Raw genomic sequence first — 16,119 nt, forward strand, 5'->3', positions numbered from 1 at the left:
AGACCCCTCACCAGCTTGGTGGCTCTCCTCTGGACACGCTCCAGCAGCTCAATGTCCTTCCTGGAGTGAGGGGCCCAGAACTGAACACAGCCCTCGAGGTGAGGCCTCACCAGAGCCCAGTCCAGAGGCACCATCACTGCCCTGCTCCTGCTGGCCACGCTGTTCCTGACACAGGCCAGGATGCCGTTGGCCTTCTTGGCCACCTGGGCACACTGCTGGCTCATGTTCAGCCGGCTGTCCACCAACACCCCCAGGTCCTTTTCTGCTGGGCAGCTTTCCAACCACTCTTCCCCAAGCCTGTAGCGTTGCCTGGGGTTGTTGTGACCGAAATGCAGGACCCGGCACTTGGCCTGATTGAACCTCATCCCATTGGCCTTGGCCCATCGATCCAACCTGTCCAGGTCCCTCTGTAGAGCCTGCCGACCCTCAAGCAGATCAACACTCCCACCTAGTTTGATGTCATCTGCAAACTTCACTGTGTGCAAACTTCCTGGGTTAAAACGCTTAATGCTGTATTTATTAGACTCTCCAAGCCTTAATATTTTACCTGTCCTTGCTCATTTGTGTAGTTTTCTTGAGCAAGAACCCGAAGCGTCGCAAAAAAGGAAAAGAGAGCAGGGTACATGAATTTTTTGCATTCTCCAGTGCAGCGTTAAGTGACTCGGGCGGGTCTTCACCACAAAAAAAGCTGCATTTTTCTCCTGAAATAACCAACGTGTGCTATACCAAGGTCACACACAGACAGAGGCACTTCAGTTTTACCATCAAGCAAATGGAGGATAAACCGAAGCGAAAGAGAAGTTTTGAGGTCTCTGAAAAAGCACTGCGCTCGTCGCCGGGTTTTCATCCCGCATGTCACGCATTTTGGTCCCCCAAAGGCAGAGGGAAAAGAAGGGTCCCTTTATCTATGAAAATTCACGCAAGGGGAAGGAAGGATGTAGCCCCAAACACACGGCCGCGTTATCGTTCTCCGAGCACATTCCAGAGGAGAAATGTGATTTCAGCAGCAGAGGAGGAGGAGGTGCAGGGTGCGCTCCCACACCTTCGCTCTGAGAGCAGGACTGTTTTAACCCGCCTCAGGAATAGTTACCGGCAGCAATTCACAGAAGACGTTAAAGCAGCGACGGATGTTAGAAGAAGACGCAAGTCAAAAAAAACCACACAACCAAGGCTCAGAGAGCACTACGTTACAAATTATACTACATAACACTGGGAGAAAGAGCAGGATACAGTGCAGCAGCACAAATCTGGGAGCCCTCTCTCTACATTGGGAATCCCGTAATGGTGACTCTACCCCTCTACTCTGCTCTGGTGAGACCCCACCTGGAATACTGTGTCCAGCTTTGGAGTCCTCAACACAGGAAGGACATGGACCTGTTGGAACGGGCCCAGCGGAGGGCCAGGAAGATATCAGAGGGATGGAGCACCTCCCCTATGAAGACAGGCTGAGAGAGCTGGGGTTGTTCAGCCTGGAGAAGAGAAGGCTCCGGGGAGACCTCATAGCAGCCTTCCAATATCTGAAGGGAGCCTCCAGGAGAGCCGGAGAGGGACTCTTTGTCAGGAAGTGTAGTGACAGGACAAGGGGTAATGGTTTGAAATTGGAAGAGGGGAGATTTAGATTAGATATTAGGAGGAAATTCTTTCCTGTGCGGGTGGTGAAGCACTGGAACAGGTTGCCCAGGGAGGTTGTGGATGCCCCATCCCTGGAAGTGTTCAAGGCCAGGCTGGATGGAGCTTTGAGCAACCTGCTCTAGTGGAGGTGTCCCTGCCCATGGCAGGGGGGTTGGAACTCGATGATCTTTAAGGTCCCTTCCAACTCTAACCATTCTATGATTCTATGATTCTCCTCCTATGATAAATAAATGCGAAGGATTCACCACACTTAAGCCAGACACAGCGACGAAGACCACGACTATTAAAAATATTACAGGATGTTCCACATTCTTGCCAATACACTGGAAGACCGAATAATATGGTTATTTAAAAAAATTTAAAAAAAAAAAAAAAAAAGTGTGAGAAAACATTGACAAAGCACTTGGTTATGGCAGAAACTGAAAAATAATGCCCAAGCCATGACTGTGTAAGCACAACGCCAGTTATGTGCAGCGTGCTGGGACTGTCAGAGTATCAATACCACACTGCAGAGGCGGGCAGGTGGTGCTATGATAAATGGCTTTTCCTGAAAGCAGCCTCGAGGAGTCCTCCTCCAACGCTGGAAAAGGTACTGACACCGTAAACTCACAGTCTGTGTCAGAGCTGGGTCTCCCCCAGACTTCAGGCAGCAGCGAAACGCAGGTTGTGGCAGCGGGAATGGTGCAGCGGAGCGTTTTAACCAGAGCCCTGGCAGCATCTGGCAGGGGCGGTGAGACCCAGTATGACCATTCCCACTTTCAGGCAAGGGAGCTGAGGAACAGAGCTGGGCACCGACCCCCACGGGGTTCCAGAGGTGCTTGTGTCAGCTCCAGGAGCCCAGTACGGGATGCGACTGCAAGGCTGGGGAGCTGGGCTCTGAGCATCACCCCCCCACGCTTCCTCTGCACGATACCAGGTTATTCCAGAGATTGAAATATTCATGTATGGGGGTTTAATTTGTCATCCTAGCCAGGCTGGGAAAACACGTCAAATGCAGAATATCCGTTCTGCTGACGACATTTACGTTCGTGATGGGCACAATTAGCTCCAGTGGGTGACGAACACCCATTTCTCTTGGCTACTAGCCAGCAAACTGCTAGCTGCAAAATCATGTCCTCTCCTCCTTGTGAAACTGTCCTGCTTAATGGAGTGAAGCACCACAACCTTTCTCTGAAGCTGCTTCTGCCAAAAGGGAGGCCACGGGGGATGGCTTTCCAAACTGCCTCAGGAAAAAAAATGGGGCTGGATGAGATGCTGGCTGTATTGGGAGCAAAAATATTCAGAGTGATGTGGACCACATCAGCTAACCTGGGCTCCCCAGTTCAAGAAGGGCAAGGAACTGCTGGAGAGGGTACAGCAGAGGGCTACAAAGATGATGAGGGGCCTGGAGCATCTCCCTTATGAATAGAGGTTGAGGGACTTCGGTCTGTTTAGTCTAGAGAAGAGAAAGGATCTGATCAACGCTTATAAATACTTAAAGGGTGGGTGTCAGGAGGATGGGGCCAGTCTTTTTTCAGTGGTGCCCAGGGACAGGACAAGAGGAAACGGGCACAAACTTGAACGTTAAGAAGTTCCACCTAAACATGAGGAGGAACTTTCCTGTGAGGGTGGCAGAGCCCTGGAAGAGGCTGCCCAGGGAGGTGGTGGAGTCTCCTTCTCTGGAGACGTTCAAACCCCCCTGGACACGTTCCTGTGGGACCTGCTCTGGGTGTTCCTGCTCTGGCAGGGGGTTGGACTAGATGATCTCCAGAGGTCCCTTCCAACCTCATGTGATTCTGTAAAGCCAGAGCGAGATGTCATCCAAATCTCCCGAGTACCCGGGCTACCCGTGTGCCATCTGACTCGGCAGGTTGCTCCCTCGGCACCGTAACGCCACGGTGAAAACAGAGGACGGGGCACAGCGACACGAAAACAAAACTCTGCTGCAACGTCATGTGAGCGTGGCAGGCCTTCCCCGTGCTCGCCTTTTGTCCCGAGAGCCGGGGACTGCCACAGTTAACTGGCTCGCAGCCTCGCTGTAAGCACCGCTTCCCACCGCAAGCACCGCTTCCCACCGCTACCAGCTCTCCCCAGTCTCAGTCACCGGAGCGAAACTTTCCCACGCTTCACCCTCTGCCTCAGGCTGGCTTTTTTTATGGAAGGGGAGAAACCACAACAACAATAAAAGAAAAAAGTGCTGCTGTGTCCAAGGAAAGGGTTAAGGAAAGCAAATAATTTTACCAGCTCTTCACCATCCCTCTTTGCACCTAAGCCCAGCTGAACGCAGGAGTGTCTCCGCAGGGGTGCACCGGAGTTCTCTGCCAGCCCAGCACCCACGTTTCCCGCCTCTGGAAGCCAGGTTATGGGAAAAATGGTACCCATGTACCCGCTTGCGCTCCCATCAGCTGGGGGCTGCCAACTGCTGGAGTCCCCCCTCCTGGAGAGGAGGGAAGATTTAGTGTCCCAGCTTGCTCAGTGCAGGGCAGGAAGCCTCAGAAGTGGGAGACCGAGGCAAACGCCTTTGAAGATGCAATAAAATGGGAGCGTAGGGGATTCTCTGGTGATGAGATGCAAGACGGATAAGCAAGATTTTAGCATGCCTCACCTCATGGGGTTCTTCCTTTCCTTTGAGCAAAAGGTAAAGAGAAGGGCTTCTCTCTCTGTTGCCACTTTTCCCGCTGCTGCTGGCAACGCTGATTTTTTTTTTTTAAGGTAAGAATATGTACTTTTATTTAACCAGGCAAACGTTTGATATAGCTGGGGCTTGCTCTTGTATTATCGGGGGCTTAGTGATTTCCTAATACCGGAATTGCTTGTTTAACAGTGGGAGCTGGACAAATCCCTCAGCCTTTCTTCCCGAGTGCCGACCTGGCAAAAGCTATCAGAAACTCAGATAAAGCAAATCCCCCGTTACCAGCTTGAGCGGGTTTCAGGGATGTCGCAAGCATTCACCTGTTTGCGAGAGGGCAATGGCAACAAGTCACCTCAAGGGTCACGGCATTCTCAAATGGAAGAGCGAGCGGGGGGGCACCAGTTTGGAGGCTCTTGTGACAGATGACGCTCATAATGTTTTTTTTTGGTTTGTGGTCTTTTTTTTTTTGTATAAGAATCTCTTCTTTTAAAGCACAGCGGTGCACAATTTCAAAATAGCGTGTCCTTCTGAAAATAAGCCAGATTTATTAAAAGCAGCTTCAGACTGCAGGGCTTAATGAGGCAATTTCCTTGCAGCCAGGCTTGGGGAAGGAAGGGTGGCGACACGCGGAACGTAGGGCCAGAGCACTTGAAGCCAACTTCTGTCTGTTTCTAAATACCCTTATATATGATTCATAGATTCATAGATTGGTCCAGGCTGGAAGGGACCTCCAAAGGTCATCTAGTCCGACCTCCCCGCAGTCAGCAGGGACACCCCCAACTAGACCAGGTTGCCCAGGGCCTCGTCGAGCTTCACCTTGAATATCTCAAGGGAAGGGGCCTCAACCACCTCCCTGGGCAACCTGTTCCAGTGTTCCACCACCCTCATGGTAAAGAACTTTTTCCTAATATCCAATCTAAATCTCCCCTTCTCCAACTTAAAGCCATTGCCCCTCGTCCTGTCACTGCAGGCCTTTGTAAACAGACCCTCCCCAGCCTTCCTGTAGGCCCCCCTCAGGTACTGGAAGGCCGCTATGAGGTCTCCCCGGAGCCTCCTCTTCTCCAAGCTGAACAACCCCAGCTCCCTCAGTCTGTCCTCATAGCAGAGGTGCTCCAACCCCCTGATCACTTTGGTGGCCCTCCTCTGGACCCGCTCCATCAGGTCCATGTCCTTTCTATATTGAGGGCTCCAGACCTGCACACAGTGCTCCAGGTGAGGTCTCACCAGAGCAGAGTAAAGTGGCAGAATCACCTCTCTGGATCTGCTGGCAACACTTCTTTTGATGCAGCCCAGGATGCGATTGGCCTTCTGGGCTGCGAGAGCACATTGCCTGCTCATGTCCAGCTTCTCCTCCATCAGCACCCCCAAGTCCCTTTCCTCAGGGCTGCTTTCTAATGCCTCATCCCCCAGTCTGTATTTATACTGAGGATTGTTTCTTCCCAGGTGCAGAATCCTGCACTTGCTTTTGTTGAACCTCATGAGGTTCATCTGGGCCCACCTCTCCAGCCTGTCCAGGTCAATTTACCTGATAATTTAATGATAATTTAAATGATAATTTACACTGTTACTATAAAAACTTCTGATGGTCGAATATGCTGCTTCATTTAGTGTACGAAGAGGCTAAAATCTCTAGGTTACTGTACGGAGGAATGGGTCATCTCCGACGTCTTCACTTTGTACATAAAACCAATGAAGGGGCCCAGACTGGAATTGTCACAGTTTGCACAGATTTTATTTCATACAGGAATCCACAGGCCACTGATGTATTTTTTTTCTGTCATGTGATAGCTCTTGTATACATTTATGTTTTGAACTTAAAATAATGTACCACTGAAGTCTTTGACCAGTATGTTCCATTCAGCATGAAACACCTCCCCCCCCAAAAAAAGTGTTGCTATTTGCATACTAAAACTCGAGCTTTTTATTAGTCTCAGTAATACATTCTGTTTAATTAGTCTTGTCTATAAAGCATCCATCCAGGAGCTGAAATTGCCCGGCCAGCACCAACCAAAAATGGTGAAACCTTGATTTTGCAGGTTGTCGAGTTCTACAATCAAAATCTAGGCTGGGGAAACCCACCCCAGGGCCAGATTCGTGAGCGAACCTCGGTCACGCAGCAAAACGAGCTGGATCACACCGGCCGATGTGGGCAGATTTGAACACTGGGTTTTATACCTGATGAGAATATCTGAAGGGAGCCTACAGGAGAGCCGGAGAGGGACTCTTTGTCAGGAGATGTACTGACAGGACAAGGGGTAATGGTTTGAAATTGGAAGAGGGGAGATTTAGATTAGATATTAGGAGGAAATTCTTTCCTGTGAGGGTGGAGAGGCACTGGAACAGGTTGCCCAGGGAAGCTGTGGATGCCCCATCCCTGGAAGTGTTCAAGGCCAGGCTGGATGGGGCTTTGAGCAACCTGCTCTAGTGGAGGTGTCCCTGCCCATGGCAGGGGGGTTGGAACTCGATGATCTTTAAGGTCCCTTCCAACTCTAACCATTCTGTGATTCTGTGAGAGGCCAACTAGACCCGCCAATGGCTTTTTTAATAGACTGGAATGGGCAGAAGAAGTTTACACCTAGCCAAGGCGACATGCTTGTGCTCTTATATGAAAAATCCTAAAAGCCTGTATTCTGAGTGCTCGAACCACTGTCTCAGCCCGCAACGACCCTTAGGACATATGAAGAACACCAGCCGGATGCTAATCTCATGGGCGGAAGGAAAAAAAAACAAACCCAAGAATTTATTCTGAGTATCTTATCGGCCCAATTGTCATGGTGTAATACAGCAAGTGGCTTATTTTATAGATGGGGCTACCACTTCTGTTTGCTTCCCTGGAACTTTCTGTCAATCCGAAGTTTGTGACACAATGCAAAAAAAAATACAAAAAACCCATCAGGACAAACAGCCTGGCCTCCCCATGACGCAGTGTTTCACGTGGATTTGCTGCACGTGTACGTGTCTTACTGGTGGACTTTCATTTGGCAAGCTCTCGATAGCACTGACAAGAGAAAACTAAAGCTTGAAAAAAAAAGTCAAGGGGAAAAAAATATGAATTGCACTATTTTCAGCAAACCTTCCTTGAAAGAACACTATAATGCACTGAAATAATGGCCCTAGATTTTGCAATGCAGGGACTGGGCCATCCCTTCAGAATATTGTAAGGTTGCCCCTGTCGATTTTATAAAAAAAGGTTTTCAAGTGTGTGTCACATGGATCAACTTCCCCATTCTTCTATACGGTCTAGTAGTTTTAATGATTAAAATAGTTCAGGTACTTTCCATTCCATAGTTTTATTTTTACTTCAGCATGTACAACACTAAAAAAGCAATTAACTTTTGGGTTTTGTTTTTTGTTTTGTTTTTTTTCTGAAACTTTTTCATCCCTGGGTGATTTTACTAGCACACTTGAAATGCATTCGAAGGAAAAGAAATGCTTTGCTGCGTCCAATGAGGAGCATCACAAAACCATAGAATGCTTTGGGTTGGATGGGACCTTAAAAATCATGGAGTTCCAACCCCCCCCTGCCATGGGCAGGGACACCATCCTTGTGGCTGTGCTGGAAACGCTGGCAGTGAAAGCGACTGGGAGGAGGCATCAGCAGCTCTACGGCAGGATCTACTCATTCAAGTCAATAATAATTGAGGATTTCAATTTCCATTCGTGACAATCTTGAAAGAAAGCACCAGCACTAGGAGAGGTCCTGCAGAACTTTATACATAATTTACTTTCTTGAACTTTTCAACACTTCTGTAATATATATGCCCTACACTGCCCCGCCAGCTTCCAGTTTTAAACGTTAATAGCGCATTGGTAAGCTATTAAGGGAGGCACCCCACTCAACTCAACCAACAGTCGGGACTTTTCAAGAGGAAATGGGCACAAACTTGAACGTTAAGAAGTTCCACCTAAACATGAGGAGGAACTTCTCTCCTGTGAGGGTGGCAGAGCCCTGGAAGAGGCTGCCCAGGGAGGTGGTGGAGTCTCCTTCTCTGGAGACATTCAAACCCCCCTGGACACGTTCCTGTGGGACCTGCTCTGGGTGGACCTGCTTTGGGAGGGGGGTTGGACTAGATGATCTCCAGAGGTCCCTTCTAACCCCATGGGATTCTGTGAAAAGATGTATCTGTCTTACTAACTTGGCTTGGGTTTCTGACATAGACTTTATCTAGCCATTTTCAAGTCTTCCTTGGCACCCCATCCAGGGTAGACAGATGATAGATGGTACCCTTTGGATGACAATGGTCTCTGCATCCGATCCTGCAGCAACTGAGTAGCAGGCCACCACCTTCTCCATCGAGAAAAAGATCACTCCTCTCAAATGCTGATAGCAGAAGGCTATCACAAGAAGGTCAACTATCTCAGCCACACATCTTTTCTCTCCTTCTCCATTTTGAATCAATCCAGAGCTTCTGTGACCGTAAGGGGACTGCGACTGTCTACTTATTGCACCTACTCCCATGATGACAACCACTCTAAAACAGATTTAAGCCACCAGATTCACTTCACAGCCAGGCAGGGCTGGGAAACGATCCATGCTGGATCTACACTGCTCAGGTAAAACCCAGGACCGCCAGACTGTGCAGTCCCTGGTGCCAGCAACCATCACAGCTTCGCCGCTCCTTGACTCCGGCAGGCAGGAAGGCATGCCCTGCAGAAGTGATGAACTTAGCTCCAGTCTCTTCCACAGTGCCTCAGCACACAGTGCTTTTTACATCGTCGCTTTTACATTCCCCTTTTGTATCTTGCCTGGGAGAAGAAATAAGAAAGCTCACCCCAGCAAGCCTCCGAAGGGCTACATGGAAACTGGTCTGAGCCTTGTAGCACCCAGCCTTTGCCCATCCAAGACGGCACTCATTTGGGAATACTAGCGTCCACAAAATATGTATTATGGCAGCATCTAAGGAAGAAACCAAGGACCGCAAAACTACTGTTCAGCAAAGTTCCATTTTAATTCTGTTAAATTTAAATATCGCTTAACCGTTGACAAGATCTCAGCTTTATGGCGAGGTGTTGTGCATCAGCAACCACAGAATAAGCACCAGCGAATGCCTGAGCTAGCTAAACAGCTTTAATCAGACCAGGGAGAAAAGACTGAAGGGAAGTGACGCTATCTATCTCGGAGCCCTACCTGGGACGTACGGACGTCCAGCTGCCGAGGGCGCAGCGTGGTAACCCCAGGGAAGTCGGCAGGGACCGGCACCCCTGCCACCACAGGGCAACGGCAAGGCAGAGCCATGAAACCCTTTGCAACGCCAAGGCTGAGGAAAATCCCGCTCAGTGATCGAGCGGGCCATTTCTCAAGGGCTTTCAAAAGCCAAACGGCAACCCTACTCTCCTCTACAACCAGCTGCAGCAGAACGGCCCAATCTTCTATAGCTCAAGTATCAGAGAGAGTTTGAGTTACCAGGTCCAGACCTGGGGAAGCTTCTCTGAAACTACTATGAAGCAAGGGCTGGGAGCTGTACGGACAGGCTGGCAGGTCCTGTCTGTCCTGAGTGACGCCTATTGTACTGGTCTAACTGAAGACTGCCTGTTTTTTCCCAGGTTGCACGAAGAATTGAAGATGGCAAAAAGGGATGATGGCATACGCATCTTATGGGGTCTATTAGTCTTTGGGAATGTAGTCATTGGGGTAAGTGAACTGAGACAAGTATGGGTGGAGGCTTCCTTCCAGTACGACACTTAAAATAGCAGTTCCCAGCCATGAAATCTCTCTCCACGTGTGAAGCCCACACATAAATAGAGCAGTAAAGGATGAGAGGGGGTCTAAAGGAGAGCTGTGCTGGATGATCAGCTGGGTGGGGAGGGGACAGCAGGGGCTGATCCACAAGACCAACATGAATTCTAGGGGAAGAGCCCTTGCTGCTGATTAACATTTTTCCAGCCACCTCCCTCCATGTAGTGATGGGAAATGTTACAGAATCACAGAATATTCATGGTTGGAAGGGACATTTGAGATCATTGAGTCCAACCATACACAAAAAAACCCCCCAAACCAACAACAAAAAAAAACCAAACACAAAACACCCAACCCAACAATCTCGGGCACTAGAGCATGCCCTGAAGTGCCACGTCTACACGCTTCTTAAATACCTCCAGGGATGGCGACTCCACCACCTCCCTGGGCAGGCTGTTCCAGGGCCTCACCACCCTCTCAGGAAAGTCATTCTTCCTAATATCTAATCTAAACCTCCCCTGCCCCAATTTCAGACCATTCCCTCTGGTCCTGTCATTATTCCCTTGGGAGAAGAGGCCAACACCCACCTCTCTACACCCTCCTTTCAGGGAGTTGTAGAAGGCAATGAGGTCTCCCCTCAGCCTCCTCCAAACTAAACATGCCCAGTTCCCTCAGCCTCTCCTCATGTGACTTGTTCTCCAGACCCCTCACCAGCTTGGTGGCTCTCCTCTGGACACGCTCCAGCAGCTCAATGTCCTTCCTGGAGTGAGGGGCCCAGAACTGAACACAGCCCTCGAGGTGAGGCCTCACCAGTGCCCAGTACAGAGGCACCATCACTGCCCTGCTCCTGCTGGCCACGCTGTTCCTGACACAGGCCAGGATGCCGTTTGCCTTCTTGGCCACCTGGGCACACTGCTGGCTCATGTTAAGCCGGCTGTCCACCAACACCCCCAGGTCCTTTTCTGCTGGGCAGCTTTCCAACCACTCTTCCCCAAGCCTGTAGCGTTGCCTGGGGTTGTTGTGACCGAAATGCAGGACCCGGCACTTGGCCTTATTGAACCTCATCCCATTGGCCTTGGCCCATCGATCCAACCTGTCCAGGTCCCTCTGTAGAGCCTGCCGACCCTCAAGCCGTTCTGTTAGTTCTTTCTTAATATCCTCAAGTCCTAGGCGTGAGCTCTCAGGTCTAGGCTGGGTGAGTTTTGCCTGCAATTCTTCAACAGCTGTTGTTAGATGTTAACAAAGGCGTACAAACGATGCAAAATACTGAGCTGGAACTCTACCGGACACTTCTTGATGCTCCTGCATTTCCTTACCAGATTTAGGATCCAAACCCTGGGTGCTTTGCTGAGTGCTCAGAGTCCCAACGCCGGGAATGCTGCAAAAGCCTTCTGGCATTTTTTGTGTTAAAGGGTGGTTGGTTTTCCAAATATACATTAATTACTTCACACAAAACTGTTAACGCCCCCGATCTCTTCCTCTTTCTTACAACTAATTGCAAAAGGGAAACCAGAAAACCAGGACTTTTTTTTTTTTTTTTTTTTTTTAAGGTGTGGGACCTGGTATGATAAATGGAAAGGATGCTGGAGATATCTGAAGTGACACCACCGTTCATCGGTCACATATGGATTGCTTGGATAATCTAAGAAAGCGGCAACCAGACATGCATTAAAGAGTCCGGATTTACATAAATTGCAGCGCGGAACGTGTCATCCGTACTCCTGAATACAAAAGACGGCTGGATTCCTCTGCTGCTTCACATTTAAGCCCCAATTCAAACCTCTCTAAAGCACATGCTTCATTGTTGACATAAACAGGGATTCCTTCCCAAAGCGGGGCCTTCGTGTGCCGAGCGCTGGCCTTTAGCTGGCCGACCACTCTCCAGAACAAGAGCCTGAAAAGCTGCTGTGGGAATATCATGCCCATTTATTACATTTACTGCGTCTCAGTGATCTCACATCTAACGGACACAGTTTAAAACCAGAAATACTTTCCCTCCAAAATGTGTCTATTTTTGCTACTGTAACAGAGAGCATCAATTGCAGATAAGTGTCTATGTCTCCATTTTTCCATCCGTATTTTCTAGTACAGAAAATAGTGATTTGCTGTCCCAAAGGGCATTTCATGCAGACTAACGAGGACATCTCACTTTAAAAAAACACAAATTAAAATCTTATCTATGCCAGAATTTCCCCACTTGCTATTGCTACATTATTGTAATAATGCAATGAAGCATCTGAAGTGATGACGCAACGAAGCATCTGAATGAATTAAGCATCTAACATTAAGCATCTGAAAGATGGCACCTTTTTCTCTGCAATTTTGTGGTCTTTTCAGCGCTCCCAGCAGTGTACTTCATAGATTCAGTTCCACTGTTTGCTTCAACAGTCAAGTTTGTTGGTTTCCTGTTGCTCGTGTGGGTATTTCTCATAGCAACAGGAGAGAACAATGTTCTCAGAACTGGAAAAAGTGACAGTGAAGCCAAACACTGGCAGGGTGATCCAGGGGCAGATGCCACGCTCAGAACGCTACTGGCCTGCTTTCGTGTGACCTGGGATTTCAAGCTGCTCATCTCTCTCCAACACGCACACTTTGCAAACACAAAAAGCTGTGACTTTACCTTGCTGTAAAAAAAATCACAGAATCACAGAATGGTCAGAGTTGGAAGGGACCTTAAAGATCACAGAGTTCCAACCCCCCTGCCATGGGCAGGGACACCTCCACTAGAGCAGGTTGCTCAAAGCCCCATCCAGCCTGGCCTTGAACACCTCCAGGGATGGGGCAGCCACAACTTCCCTGGGCAACCTGTTCCAGTGCCTCACCACCCTCACAGGAAAGAATTTCCTCCTAATATCTAATCTAAATCTCCCCTCTTCCAATTTCAAACCATTACCCCTTGTCCTGTCACTACACTTCCTGACAAAGAGTCCCTCTCCGGCTCTCCTGGAGGCTCCCTTCAGATATTGGAAGGCTGCTGTGAGGTCTCCCCGGAGCCTTCTCTTCTCCAGGCTGAACAACCCCAGCTCTCGCAGCCTGTCCTCATAGGCCTTTGGAATTCATAGGAATTTCTTCCTGGTATCTGATCTGAATCACAGGATCACAGAATGAGATGGGGTTGGATCTCCCCTCTTCCAACTTAAAACCATTACCCCTCGTCCTGGCGAGTAAATGCCTTGGGGATTTACAGGAAAAAAAGTGGTTTTAAAAAAGCTGTGACAACCCCCAGCCTGCGTTACAGAAAGCTTTGTGAACCGAGTGAGGATTCCCCGCCGGAGGTCGGGAGCAAGGGCTCCAACCGGATTATCCATCGCTAGCCCGTGAGCTCCTCCGGCGGCGATGCTGGGGCTGCGGAGCCGGTTCCTTGGCGGGGGGGGGGAGATGGAGGGGGGGCCTGGCTTCCTCGTCGTGCCGGCCCGGGCTGTATTTATGAATGGATCTGACGGAACTCCGCCATGAGCCCGCGGTGTAACTGCATCGCCCCATTGTTGCTCCACACGCACAGCACTCACTGGGGAACAAAAAGCTGAATGAAGCGGAGCCGCTGCCAACTCAGGCAAAGACAACTTAGGAAACTATCTCATTCTTCCTTTCTTTTGGAGGCTGGTTTTGTCTGTTGTTTCCTTGCATACAAAATGTGGTCTGCAACAAATAAGGCAGGGTAAGATACAGCGAGTCCTCTTACTTGGTTCCAAAACCACAGGCCCTACACACTACAAAAGAGGGGATAAATGGTTGTATGCGCTGTAGGGACAACGTTCCAACGCTGTCCGTTCGAGATAGATTTCCACGATTTTATACTGCAGCTCAACAGAAACTAGATTTTTTTAAGCGTGGTGAACGTCATTTCTGTTCAGAAATTTGCAGGGGTCTTTATCACAGAATCACAGAACGGTCAGAGTTGGAAGGGACCTTAAAGATCATCGAGTTCCAACCCCCCTGCCATGGGCAGGGACACCTCCACTAGAGCAGGTTGCTTATGGAGGGGTTTTTCAGACCCTTCATAAAAAAGGGTCTGAAAAAAATAAAAATTCCAGCACTGACACACGTAGCACGTTTAAGTGGAGATATTTTAAATGCTATTTATTATGGATCCAGTCTTCAAAACAGCCTGACTCCACATTTTCAAGGGCTCACAGCCAACTGTTTCGACAAGACTTTACGAAAAGCTTTGTTCCTTTTTTTTCTTTCTACCTCAGGCCCTTAAATACGCTTTGGATTTTCAAAAGCACTCGGCACACACTGGTTCCCATCTGGGAACAGACTTTTAAAAAAAGTACCTGTGCCCGCGTACAAGCCTCTGTGCCGGCTCCGCCTGAAAACCTTTCGCCTGCTGCTGATGCTGGAGAAGGCAACTCCTTTTCTCATCCAGATGCAACCTTGAGAACTGGGGTCTAGGAAGAAGATGCTCCTTACACGCACATACAGTCCTCACCATCCTGACCAGCCCTTCTGGTGGCTACGGTGCTACAGAGTTCATTACACAAACAGCTATTAACCAGCTTAATTTGGGACCTAACCTTGCCAGCTTTTGTCAACGACGTGAGCCTGAACACATTTTTAATATGAGGTAATAATATCTATGTTTCAGTGCACTCAGCCTCATAGAAAGAGGCTGGAAGGGACCTCTAGAGGTCACCTAACGCAACCTTCTGCTCAAAGTAAGGTTATCTTTAAAATTTAGTTGTGTGCCTAATCCTCACTGAATTTAGCCTACAAAATTCTGGTCTGAGGTGCTTTGTAACAGGTAAAGACCTCATGTACCGACACCTGCAGTAGTTTCTTGAGCTCCTCAGAAACCTTGATGTATTTCTCCTCCACAAGGAGATCTGGGGTGCCAGAGAATGGAAGGGCTAGGAGCAGACTCGAGGGAGATGCAAGCAGTAAACCAGGCCAGGGCACGCGCGTCCTACACATGCTTTGGGAGAACGCTCCCGGGAACTGATGGCTGCTCTTCCAGGAGGTGAGGAGATAAGATTTGCCCCAAAAAAAGGACTGTGGCAAAGCAGAATATTGATTGCAAGGTCTTAAAATGTGCCCTACCCCTTCAGCTACTCTTCCGCACATCCCGTAATTGTACACAGCGGGGATGTTCGCATCCTCCTCCGAAGCATCTGGCTCCACCGGGGACAGGATACTGTGCGCAGGGGAGTGCTGGTCTGGGATGCTATGGAAATTCCTGACTTCCCGAGTTGTTTATTTTTCCATTGCAATGACCCACCGAGAGATGCACAGGGAGCTCGGCCTGGCTTCCTGCGAGAAGGTCCATTAACCCTTTGCACACCGGCTCCTCCTCCTCCCTTCCAGAAACAGCGAAGGAAACGTTCCCACCCTCTGGCAGTGAAACAGCTCGGAACATGCAAGCCCTGTCCCGCAGAGCTGTGGGAAACTGCGTGAGACCAGCTCTTTAACGACTCTCTGCTCGAGAACGGTCAGAAAAGGCAATTGAGAAATACCACGCGGGGTGACTTTCCCTACCTGGGAGGCTGCTGAGCTTCTCTCATTCTCCAAGGGTAGCTCCCCGGTGTTTATTTTGGGTTTATTTTGGTAGGTGGAAGGACTAACGAAACCCAGGTTTGCATTGGCCCCGTTGCCGCTGTCTCTGCAGACTGCGAGACAACCTTCATCGAACGGCCCGGGGCAGCCATTTATCAGAAATAGCTGTTATCCCCAGAACGACGCTGGCAGGATGCCTTGTGCTATCGTCTCCTCTAAAGCCTGGAGCGCTGCTACGGACTCACACCAGGAGAGCTGACACCAACGCGTTTTTGAAAGAAACACTCGCGTGTCGGTTGTTTTGTTACCCAACAGCTGGGTTCTAAATTAAATGCTGTTTATTAATAACATGTTTTTGGTCTCATTCTTAATGAAACATCCATTAAAAACATTATAGCACTAGATGCCAAACTCCAGTCTCGGTTGCACCAGTGTAAATTTAAAATAACTCCACTGACTTCAGCCTCTTGGTTTATGCTGCTATTCCCTAGCAAACAGATAGCAGCCTCAAATTATCATTATAAAACAGTAAATGTTCAGAAAAGCTCATTGCAGTTAAGCTGCGTCAGGACTTCATTATCGTTCTCCATTTTCACAGCCTTGCAACTTTGACGCGGAAATTTTTCATGCTTCACCTCAGACGGTGACGGTTTTTGGGAAAGCCAATGAGAAAGCCCCATCATCTGTTTCCGTACTAAGCAATCGC

The 16,119-nt window shown here is 49.1% G+C and overlaps 1 protein-coding gene across 1 annotated transcript in view; it reads right to left on the reverse strand.

Annotated features, from left to right (window-relative positions):
* The window catches only part of CCND2 (cyclin D2), a 41,422-nt gene that overhangs the window by 2,070 nt on the left and 23,233 nt on the right, over positions 1 to 16,119 (reverse strand).

The sequence above is a fragment of the Numenius arquata genome, chromosome 1, assembly GCF_964106895.1.
Source record: "Numenius arquata chromosome 1, bNumArq3.hap1.1, whole genome shotgun sequence".
In the NCBI taxonomy this organism is placed as follows: Eukaryota; Metazoa; Chordata; class Aves; order Charadriiformes; family Scolopacidae; genus Numenius; species Numenius arquata.